Source organism: Macaca fascicularis, chromosome 6, assembly GCF_037993035.2.
Source record: "Macaca fascicularis isolate 582-1 chromosome 6, T2T-MFA8v1.1".
NCBI classification, from domain to species: Eukaryota; Metazoa; Chordata; class Mammalia; order Primates; family Cercopithecidae; genus Macaca; species Macaca fascicularis.
This window is the reverse complement of record NC_088380.1, coordinates 39,483,392-39,495,594: the sequence shown is the minus strand read 5'-3', so window position 1 is coordinate 39,495,594 and position 12,203 is coordinate 39,483,392. Positions and strand designations below refer to the sequence as shown.

The following is a 12,203-nucleotide window of genomic DNA, read 5'->3' as shown; positions in this document are numbered from 1 at the left end:
GCGATATATTATCTTCCTGAGATCAGTATTCTCCTTGTTCGTAAACAGTTTAGTGATCAAGTCCTCTGCTAATTCAAACACACAGAAAGCAAGTTTGGAATGATCCCATGACCATCTGTCTTCCAGACAGGTTTATCCTTGTTTCACATTGCATCTTCTCCTCATCTGTCATTTTGTTTCAATACCGGTTCATAATTCAGAACTGTTATTTTTGTGAGACTTTCTAAAAGGTCCCTTATTTCTCTTATTTCTTCACCTCAGATAAAAAATTAAGTATTATAACCTCCATTTTATGGCTGTGACTTCATGCCAGGGAAGGAGCTCTGATGTTAGGCAGAAATCCCTGGGAACTTTCTTCCATCTTTGTTTCACTGCACCTCCAGTGCGGGTGGTGGCAGAGCACGGTGGTAACACACGTTGCCTGGTGTCATGCTTTTCAATGAGTTTCCACAAATGCTAACCAAGTCCTCTTTCTGACTCTGAAGGCCTGACAAGGTCTGATTTTTAGTGAAGTAAAGCTACAAAGGACCCAGGCAGAACTGCAGAGCAGACGGAGTTTATCCTTGTTCTCCTTCTCCTCTCCTTTGCAACCCTCCCCGGCTCCTGAATGCCTACCTGCTGTCAGTAACCCATGCCACAGTTCACATTTTAAATCTTGTCATCAGTGTAATCCCCTTAACATCTGATGCCTCAGGATGTATTATGCTCCAAAATGTATCCTGTTCTTTCTTCATTCACCTCTTCCACAAATCACAGCTCAATCCCTCTTAATCTAGATTGACCTCACTTGACATCTGGATTAAGCAATCTGATTCATAACTTTAAACTCTGACTAATATCCCTTTAAAGCATCCACATTCTTAAAAAGCATTTGAATTCTTTTATATTTTAAGTAGAAATTACATTCTGACTGAAAAAGCAGTAACTGTAAAATGGTGTACACTGAAGCTACCTTTAACCCTTGTCTGCCACTTTCTGGGTCTTTCTAGCCCCTACCCCGTAGAAACCACTCTTCTTAATTTCTTATATGTCCATCTGAAGTTTCTTTATGTTCACGCAAGCAAATACAAACATAAATACTACCCCCCACTGGCTTTTTACTCAAGAAATAGAATATTATGTGCAATGCTCTGATCCTTGTTTTTTTAAAACAAATAAATCCTGTATATCTTCCCACATTTTAATAAAGAGTAATTGATTGTTCTTTAGAGCTGTATAATACTTCAGTAAATGGGTGACAAGCTTAATCGATTTAACAATTTGTATTGTTTCCAAAAAACAACACTGCAGAAAATAAACTGGTGTTTGTGTCATAAAGTAAGCATTTATTTTCTGAATTTTCTGAACACAAAATTTTTTAAGTCAGGTCTGCCTACTCTTGATCCTGCCACTGCTATTTTTCTTAAACAATGCTAGAAATACTAAGTAATTTACCATTTCATTTAGGAAGGTTAAAATATATCACAATTAGAAAGTATATATTCATTTTATATAACTGGGTAAGCAAGATAAAGAAAAGAATTAAATTTCTGTTGTAGCAAAATTTTTTAAAATTCTGAATTCTATTTTTTATAATTCTGGAGTACGTAAGTAGAAAATAAATAATTATTAAATTATTAAATAATATACATATACATAAATAGGTGGTATATTGTACACACAGTCTTTAGATGGGAAAATTCTTTATTAAATGTAATTATCGCCCCCATTTCACAAGTGAGTGTTGAGATGTGACATATCCAAATCACACATCTGAGGCTAAAATCCAAGTCTCCAGATTGCAAGTTTAATAGTTTCTCCACATACCATTGTGCCCCTGTATGTATGTTTGCATGTTTGTGTTTAAAGCATAAGTGTATTATTTATTTATATTGAATATATATGCAGATACCCCTTGACTTATCATGGGGTTACATCCTTATAAACATTCATAAGTTAGAAATATTATAAACTGAAAACACATTTAATATACCTAACTACCAAATGTCATAGCTTAGCCTAGCCCACCTTAAACGTGCTCTGGACACTTACATTAGCCTACAGTTGGACAAAATCATCTCACACAAAGCCTATTTTATAATAAAGTGTTGACTATCTCATGTAATTTATTGAATACTGTACCATGGTTTCTACTGAATGCATATTGCTTTTGTACCATCATAAAGTCAAGTAACCATTAATTTGAACTGTCATAAGTAGGGCACCATCTATGTATGTATACATATTATCACAAATATATACATAGGATTTTAACTTTTTTCAAAGGACTTTCAAAATGTTTATGTCTTTTAATACTTATAATGTCCCGTGAAATAGATAGAGCAGCTTTAATGAACCCATTTTAAACCGATGTGCAGAGTTTCCAGGTTATCCGTTACTAATGTTATTAATGGTACAGAGCCTAACATGAGAGTGTTTGCCATATAATGCAGACTTCAAAGTCAGTAGACCTGGGGTTTAAGCACGACTAATGTATTTACTAGCTGCATGACCTTAGCTTTACCTCTTTCGGTGTATGTCTTTCTTCATTTGAAAAAATGAGTATAATACCACCTACTTCGCCAGCACATTATAATCACTACACGAGATTCGTTGTAAGTGCTTAATACAGCATTTGACATATAATAATATCAAAAAAAGTGAGCACTATCTATAATTTTATTACTTTTATTAGCATGAAAATTTTATTACCAGACCCGTGATGCTTTGATCATTTTATATTATAAATCATTTTTATGTTATATTATATTATTCTAGGAATCATTAAACTGCATTTTACTTACTTGTTTGTAATATGTAAATGTATTTGTGATTTATGATGCCAGAGTCAAACAATGATGGTTAGAAGAGAGGTTTCCCACCAGTTGGCCAAGAAAGTTCTGCCCTCAGATGCCTCCTTCCCCACAGCAAAGGCTGGTAGAGAGCAGTAGGCGGCACCCAGGTGGCACTAGGTCACAAGTGCCCCCAGATTTTGCCATCTCCTACTGACTGAAGCCAAGGGAAGGCATCTGACTCAGCCAAGCAGAGGTGGAGAGGCTGCAAAGCCAGCATAGATGACTGTCATCCCAAGACACTGGTATTATCAAAGGCAGTTTTCGAAGGTCATTGTTTCCAGAGTGCATTTGCTTTCCCCATTACCTGTCAACCTGGAAGAAATAAATAAATGTGACCAATGGATTTGCTATGGATTATGATTGGCCACAGCTGCTTAGATTGGCAAATTCCAGGGAAAATACTTCTGAGTGTGCTGCTACAGGCCCTAAAAGTTTTTGAGATTGGAGTTTTTATGCCAGCTCCAACAAAAAATGCCCAAAACACACCTGACTAGGCATGAATTTTCATATAACAGGGATTCCAGATAAATTATTTGCTGCATGGTATAATTAGAAAATTTATTTATTTGCTTGTAAGAAAATGGGAAAGAAGAGAGGGAGTCTATGCTTTAGAAAACATGAGATTCTATTACTAAATATTTATTCACTAAGATTTAATAGATACTGATGAGAGCAAAACGAAAAGCCTTGCTAAGTGAATGTGGAGACTCCAAAAAGACTATTTTTTGTTGTTAGAAGTAACTATACTAGCGTTCAAATTAACAAAGATTCATCTAATAACTCTATATGCCTTTTAAACTAATACTATTTTCATAGCCTTCTACTTCATTTCTTCCTTTCCAGGTTCCCATCCAATTCCTTAAACCTCTTCCCCAGATATACCCTCCATCTCATATCATCTTTGCCCAATATATTAACTGTTAAAAATATTCATCATTTATTGAGGACTTGCCATATACCAGATACACATTACGCTGTTTATTCCTCTCAAGCCATGAATAGGAATTCTATGAGGAAACCAAAGCTCAGAGAGGTTGGGTAACTTGCCCAAAGGCATAACATGACTAAACAAGGTGTGGGTCAATCTCATGTCTCTCTGATTCCACAGACTGTGTTCCCACCCGCATTCCACCTCGTCGTGCTGGGTTGCCTCTCTTCAAACATAGAATATCACAAGACAATGAATCAAGCATAAATGAAACCCCCCAAATCCTCATTCCTCTCCCTTTCTGTGGCCTTTGGTTGAAACATACCTTTTGTTTGTTGTCTGTTTTGTAAATACCACTCTAAGCTCCATGAAGACAGAATCCAGTCTGCTTGCCATTCTCTCATTTGGAGTACGGAAGTAATATACATTTTTGTTAGCTTCTCAAGTTTATTCTTTCACAGAATTCTATTTAAGCAGGCCGGGCGCGGTGGCTCATGCCTATAATCCCAGCACTTTGGGAGGCTGAGGCGGGTGGATCACCTGAGGTCAGGAGTTCAAAACCAGCCTGGCCAACATGGCGAAATCCCATCTCTACCAAAAATACAAAAATTAGCCAGGCGTGGTGGTGCTCACCTCCCAGCTACTCAGGAGGCTGGGACAGGAGAATCACTTGAACCTGGGAGGCAGAGGTTGCAGTGAGCCAAGATTGCACCACTGCCCTCAGCCTGGGTGACAAAGCAAGACCTTGTTTCAAAAAAAAATTCTATTTAACTAGAATTTATGTGCTCCCAGATTTTGTTCAGTATTAGATTTTCATACTTTATAGTGTAGCAATTGTTTTAACACAATAGATAACCCCTGCCAATAGACTTGTACTCAACTGAATGGAGCTTGGACACAAAACAACTGTTACAACAGAGGGTCTATCTTGCAGATCGATTTAGCTGCCTTCCTTGTTAAACTGTAAGCTTGACTCTAACATGTTGCTTTTCTGATCATGAAACTAAATTTTTTTTTCCTAAGAACAATTTAGGGTTACAAAAGACTAACCATTTTTTAAAAAATCAAAAATCTCAAAATATTCTCTGAACTAACCTTTCCTTTGCTTCCTTTTGGGTCCTGAGCCAGTTCTGACACAAAGGGCTTCTTCCCATGTATCAACACAATACTTCACCAAAGTTTGGGTTCATAAGAACCCCTGGACTGACTATTGGTTTGCATGTAGGATTTGGTAAAAACCTGCTGGGAAATATTCACTTCAACCCTTTTTTCTAGTCTTGTTCTTAATACTGGTGAGAAACCAAGACTGATTTTTTCCATGTGTGAGCTATAGGAATGATCAGTTAAGCACCTTGACAGCAACAGGTGTAAAGCCAGGACTCCAGAGGGCATTAACAAAAGACTGATGGTCCCCTCCTCATCTGTGTATGTATCATTTAACTAATCCAGCCTACAACAACTTGAAACCAAAAGGTGCTTGGGCTATTTTCACCAGCAAGTAACTTGTTTCCAGGAGTCGGTAAGTTTTTCCTTCACAGGCCCCAAAGCCATCACCCTTCTTTTTCCCCTCATTCTCCTTTTATATGTACTCTGTTAACATGACCTTATTAGATATTTACATATTGAAAACTGTTTTATATCAGCATGTGGCAGTATTTTACAAATTGTTGCTCTTAGCCACCACAGGAAAAAGGGATTCTATGTTCACATTTTAGAAATGCAGTGGTAAGTGCTTTTCTTTAAAGATTTCTCCAAGTGTTAATATGCCACTGTGCACTGGGAATGTAAGAACACAATACAAAAAGAAGAGATCCCAGGATACTTTGACTGAAACAGCTCATAGACTGGACTATTACAGTACTCTGAATCACTGGAGGCAAAGCTCTCTCATACATAGACTGGAATTGGGAGTTACTCAACAGTGTGGTTCAGCTTTGGGGGGCCCTCAGCACACCCTGCACTCTCATTGTCCCAGGGCCTGGTGCACACTTTGTGGCTGGTGTCATTCTTCTTTTTACTCCAGCCCGAGCCCAATTTATTTCACCCACCCTCCTTAATCCCTGAAAAAGTGGTTGTTCAGAAGACCTCCAGGGCTTCTTCCTTCTAGTGCACATTGAAATGTCTGAGGAACCCACTTACTGTTAATCAGGCAACTTACCTAGGTTTAAGCATAATAGAAATGCCTCAGAAAGACTCTCCTCCCTTAACCACACCGTCCCTGGTCAAATTTTATGAAGTACCCCTATTAATCTTCCCTCTTGGAAACTTCTCTCTTCTGCCCTTCTGAGATAAGCCAGCAAACAAACTGTTCCCAGTTGTTTCCTATCCCAGCTGCATTCTTTGGTCTTTTTTAATACAAGATTTCCTTCTTTCCTTCCTTCCTTCCTCCCTCCCTTTCTTCCTCCCTCCCTCCCTCCCTCCCTCTCTTCCTTCCTTCCTTCCTTCCTTCCTTCCTCCCTCCCTCCCTCCCTTTCTTCCTTCCTCCCTCCCTCCCTCTCTTCCTTCCTTCCTTTCTTTCTTTCTTTCTTTCTCTTTCTTTCTTTCTTTTTCTTTCTTTCTTTCTTTTTCTTTCTTTCTTTCTTTCTTTTTCTTTCTTTCTTTCCTTTTTCTTCTTTCTCTTTCTTTCTTTCTTTTTTTCTTTCTTTCTCTCTTTCTTTTCTTTCTTTCTTTCTTTCTTTTTCTTTCTGTCTTTCTTCTTTCTTTCTCTCTTCTTTCTTTCTTTTTTTTTTTTTTTATTTGAGACAGAGTCTTGCTTTGTCACTCAGGCTGAACTGCAGTGGCACAATCATAGCTCACTGCAGCCTTGAACTCCTGGGCACCAATCCCTCCACTTCAGCCTCCCGAATAGCTGGGACTACAGGCACATATTGTCACGCCCAGCTTTAATATTTTTTAAAATTTTTTGTAGAGACAGAGTCTTGCTTTGTTGTCCAAGCTGGTCTAGAACTCCTGGCCTCAAACAATCCTCCTGCCTCGGCTTCCCAAAATGCTGAGATTACAGGCATGAGCCACTGCACCCAGCTAATGTTTCATTTTTTTTTTTTTTTTTGAGACAGAGTCTCGCTCTATTGCCCAGGCTGGAGTGCAGTGGCCGGATCTCAGCTCACTGCAAGCTCCGCCTCCCGGGTTCACGCCATTCTCCTGCCTCAGCCTCCCGAGTAGCTGGGACTACAGGCGCTCGCCACCTCGCCCGGCTAGTTTTTTGTATTTTTTTAGTAGAGACGGGGTTTCACCGTGTTAGCCAGGATGGTCTCGATCTCCTGACCTCGTGATCCGCCCATCTCGGCCTCCCAAAGTGCTGGGATTACAGGCTTGAGCCACCGCGCCCGGCCTAATGTTTCATTTTTATAAGCAATCTACATGGTCTTTATTTCAAGATTCTGGCATTTAAATTTACTGTGGAGAAGTATGTGGACAACCTAAATTTCCCTCTTTGAAAATGATTTGCTTTTCTGCCTGGATTTCCAAAGAAATCTTTGTCCTTAAGGTTAAGAATCTTAGCCAGTATGCGTCTGTGTCAATCATTTTATCAGTATTCTCTCAGGCTCTCAGGAATTTGCTGTGCTATATGAACAGGGGTCACACTAGTTCTTTTGATCTGGCTGAAGGATGACAAGTGCATCTGCAAGTTCTAATCCAGTGTGATAAATTTGCCTTCCCCTCAGAACTGCGATTTGAGTTCTGAGTGTGGCTTTGAATCCATTCTTCTGTGGCATACATATTAGCTGTGCTGGTCTCTAGGGTAGTCCTTACTGGGGACCCAGATTCCATTCCGTTTCCTGAGATCTCATTCAGTGCCCTGTACCGGGGCAGGGCCAGCCCTGGCAACTCATCCCCCTCCTGCCTCTCCTGTGATCCTGTTGTGGTATTTAGGACTTTTGTGCTGAAGGATTTCCCTTGACCTTCCCAGGCTGCTCACTCACCTTAGAGTTCGCTTCTCCAACCTGTAGTGTATTAGAGAGAATGCACAGGCTTTTCTAGAACCACTGTCTTCCCTCAGTATTGCTTTTGGACATAGAGAACAGGTGGAAGGTTAGCTTGCCTCCGGTGGCATCAGAACCTTCTGTTTCTTCCCTTAGCCACCACTTTTTGAAGTTTATGCATGATATTGTCTTCCCTTTCTTGTGAGGTGACTGCTAGTGAGTTTTAGATAATGTTTGCCTTGACTTATTTTGTTTTTTACTATTTTTACTTGGGAATTGGAGGAGGGACACTCTGAAATTTCCCATCCTCATTTTTAAATACCACTAAATACTTAAATTATAGTCTAAGGATCAATATTTCCAAAAAGACCATCGATTTACCCCTTCACAAGGCAGACAGCAAGACGGCAGAACTATTAATAACATGCACTGAGTGCCCACCCCAAGCCTTGTTCCATGCTCTCTGGACCATGATCACTGATCAAGGACACTCAGGTGTCCTCTAACCCCTCCCCACGTCTCCCACTCTGAGGAGTCTTGTGGACATGATCCCAGTGGGGTATGAGGAAGATCCAGGGCTGGATGCCTGGACTGTGATAGAGCCTGCCCTCTCCTAACCTGCAGATGCCTTGAGGGCCATCATTGTGTAAGCCTTTAATCAGCCAATCCACTTAGAGGAGGAGGTGAACAGAACACTGGATGGGAGAGTGAGCCAGGACAAGGAGAAGGCCCCTGGAGCTGGCCTGCGAGAAAGGCAGATTCCTCATCTTCAGAGACTTTGCCATTGAAAAGTTCCCTTGGCATATTTAGGGTCCTGGTTCCCTGCTGCACACTCAATTTGACCTTCAAGATTCTTTCTGCTCAGGCACCAGCTATTCCTTTAATATTAATTTTAGCTCAACAATAGTCCACACTTATCATTTAGTTTACAGGGAAGAGTTTCCTTAATATAGTATAATATATATAATATAGTATAATATAGTTATAATATAGTTATACTCACCCTGCTTTAAGAGAGACTATCGCTTTTCTTAGTTATGTGAGCAGAAGTTTCCAAATAGCATAACTTAGGGCAATATGCCATGATTTGCCCTTGTTATAAGAACTCCTCCTGCGATCAAGAGGCTAAAATTGATATATGTTTAAGCATCTCAAAAAATAAGAAAATATTGTCCATTCAACTGGCATTGTATCAACTTTAGTAGCATACAAGAAGATATGACCACTTGTAATATAAACAAATGTTTTCACAGTTGCTGAAATAAATAAAATGTAAAATACATTACCCTCAAATAAAGTATGAGATGCATTATGAGATGATTTACTTAATTTGATCAAAATTATACAACCTCTAAAATATTAAAAGCATTAAAATGAAATTATAATTTACTTCAGAAAAGGAGAATGAAAAGAAATTTTAATAAAATACAAATACATATGAGTATAATAATTAAAAATAATAAAGGCTCTTTCTGATTTACTTTCAATTGTGCATACACGCATCAAATGTTTAAAACTAGCTAAGAATATCGGACAAATGTATGTGTTATGATTCAGTCTGCAGGAGATGCCTTGTTTCACACAATCTGCTAAAACAATTTCCAAGCCAAGTCAAATAAAATCCTTTTATAAATGATTAGATGATGAATACGCTTTTGCCATTAAAGGCTTCTACTTTGCCTTGATTAAAACGATTTCTGATATGATGGGTTTCTATGCTAAAAGAATGTCTTTGTTCATGCTTTTTGTTTTCAAAACAAAATGAAATTGACTTATCTAACAAAAGAATAATTCCAGCTATTGGAAGAACAAAATTATGCCTCATGAGCAAAAATCCAGCTACCTATTTTTACAAAAATTTTGGAAATGTTCTATCCTTTCAGACAAGGCACAATAATGACAGTTAATGGTGTGGCTTTAAAGTCCAGGGAATCATCTAGAGCAATAGATTATTTGTTTTTCCAGCATCTGAGGAATAAGGGAGAGAAAAAGAGTTAAAAAGCTGGAGACATTTAACTGCTATATTAACTAGTAGTAAAGAGATAAGAAATATGTCTCTCTTTGTTTAAATTGCCACCAAGGGGGAAGGATTATACTTCATCCTGTCTGGCATGTCAGAGGTAGCAAAAAACATCTAGAACACTCAATACAAATAGATATTATCAGGAAAAAGTAACCGAAGATGAGACATCTGGTTATAGAAAAAAATCAAAGCCAAAAACCATATGAGGTTTCCTTCTCCCCAAAGTAAGAACCTACATTGTAGAATCAGCTGTTTGTATTTATTATAACAGTCCACATCTCTCTGCAGCTGCATGACTGCACACCACAACGGTTTTTTCAGTCCTGGTCCTGGCAACAGAGCCTGTGTGTTTCCAGGGGTGGTAGTAAGTCTATTGAAGTTAAGAGAGACATGCTTCTGTTCTCTTTTCTTGTTTCTCTTATAATTATCAGAAGAATAAAACAGTTCCCCTGGTTTTTAAAAGCAACCTGTGTGGCGATATGATTAGTTACAACTAGGCAATTAAAAGTCTGTCCCCCAAAAATGGCAAAGCAGATAAATATCTCAGACAGACATCCACACCATGTTTGAGTATTTGTTTGTCTTATTCTGGAATATAAGGTAATCGACAATTATTAGGTGGAGAAAGAAACCTGGATTTGTGGAAAAAGAATCCCCTTAGTGTTTGTTTTACAATCCTACGGTTCTTCCTATTTCTCTTCCAAATTATCACCTTTAAAAAGTTGAGGTTGCTTCATGCGCTCTCAGTCATTGAGGATCTAGACTGCAGCTTCTCGCTTCTGCATCTCCCAGCTCTCCAGCCTTTCACTTTTGGTTCATCTAGAAACCAGATGTGAGATGTATGTGTGTGACAAATCCAACATCACACACACACACACACACACACACACACACACACATAAGCATGGTTTGCTCCTCAGTCATTTTTCAAAAAGCAGTTTTATGCAGAAGAAGAATGAGGTAAGCCTTTAAAATGCATTTCCGTAATCGCTGTTTCTTTAAGTTAAAGAGAATTTTCTAGACCTGATACGAGCCATTTAACAAGCAGGAAGTTTCATTTCTTTGTAGGAAGGAGTTGCCTTTGATTTCTCTGAGTCCTGGAGTCCTTAGTCCTCATGGGGAGAAATTAGTTGTTCTCGGGCTGAGTGGCATGCAACCGGATACAGTGTCCAGTTCTCCCACTAGGTCTGTACTTACCAGCTGGGGGCTAACCCTAAGATTGTCCAGAGCTCCTCAGGATTGGGTGGAGCAGCCTGTGCTACAAAACCTAGCAAGGAACATTCCATCACCCTGCCCCCAACCAACTTTCTCCCTCTCATTTTCCCACTTTCTTCTTCTTTCTCATCTTCTAAACAGTGTTCTTTCTCAAAAGTCTTAATTCTTTTCTATTCCTTTGACCATCACTGCAAATCTCCCTTCTTTTTGGTCAGTGAAACCCACAGAAAATACTGGGCTTTATGGAGCAATCTCTTTAAAGAGATTGCTGAATTCTGAACTACTAAGAAAGCACAGAGAATTACAAGCGTCAACATTATTTTAAAGTAGAAAAGCCAATGTAGGAATATAAAAGCTGTGTTACTGTGCTCCTTAAAATCAGGACAAAGTTAGTGCCAAACATCATCTTGTGTGTTATTCAAAACGTCTGATGCTCTGTGCAGATCTATGAAGGAGCAACTGGCTCTATTTCTCAAGGTCACTTCTAGCTTCCGGCTCCTGCTTCTTCTAACTTGGATGGGTTTGGGGATTGCCCCCCCTGACCCTGTGGTGTACTGCAATAACCCAAACAGAGACTCAGCAGTTTCCCTTGGTTTTCACTGCAGACCACTTATCAAAGGCATGTGTGTGCAGGACAGGCTTCACTGAAGGTTTGAGGAGCCAGAGGGGTTTACGTTGCAACTTGAGCTGGAAATTTAAAATATTGGCAGCCTCTGTCCTTCAAAAACAGCAGATATTTTGCAACTCAGGCTCCTAACTTCTCCCTGTAGCTCACCCTTTTTTTTTCTTTTCCTCATTTCTTTGACCTATCCTTCCCAAATGCAAAAAAACAAAAACCAGAACCACTCTTTCCACTTTATTACTCAGAATAGTTCAGCTATCTCCAAGCTGAACCCTTTGACACAGCTGTGGTCTTCCTTTGAATATTAACAGAAGTTTCTTACTCAAAGTCCTCCTCCCAGAAGAAGTCAATGGGAAGGGATGGCCGGGGGAGGAAGTGGGTTTATTTTCTGTTGCTATTGATAGTCATTGTATCACTAGAAATGAACTGCTGATAAACAGAATATATTCAGGAGAATTTGGTCAGTTCCAATGCAAGTACAGAAATCGAGTTGTCCCGAATTGATGTCAGAGTCAGGCTGTTTCATCTGTTTATTTTCAATGTCTAATAAAGATCCTTAAAAAAAAAAAAAAAAGGAATTCCAGAAAAGGCATTCTTCTGTCAGACCGGGGGTTTGAAAGCATTCAGGTTCTTTCCTGAGTTACAATATTATAAGGAT

At 39.1% G+C, this 12,203-nt stretch overlaps 1 protein-coding gene across 11 annotated transcripts in view; it reads left to right on the top strand.

The window, feature by feature from the left end:
• FYB1 (FYN binding protein 1) overlaps positions 1–12,203 on the top strand; it is a 165,859-nt gene that overhangs the window by 65,778 nt on the left and 87,878 nt on the right. The window contains exon 1 of one of the 11 annotated variants that reach the window (XM_073993348.1): positions 10,589–10,668. The exons of the other annotated variants lie outside the window; for them this stretch is intronic. The gene's annotated coding sequence lies outside the window, so the exon portion shown is untranslated. Of the gene's footprint in view, positions 1–10,588; positions 10,669–12,203 lie in introns of those variants that run through there. 11 annotated transcript variants of the gene reach the window in all.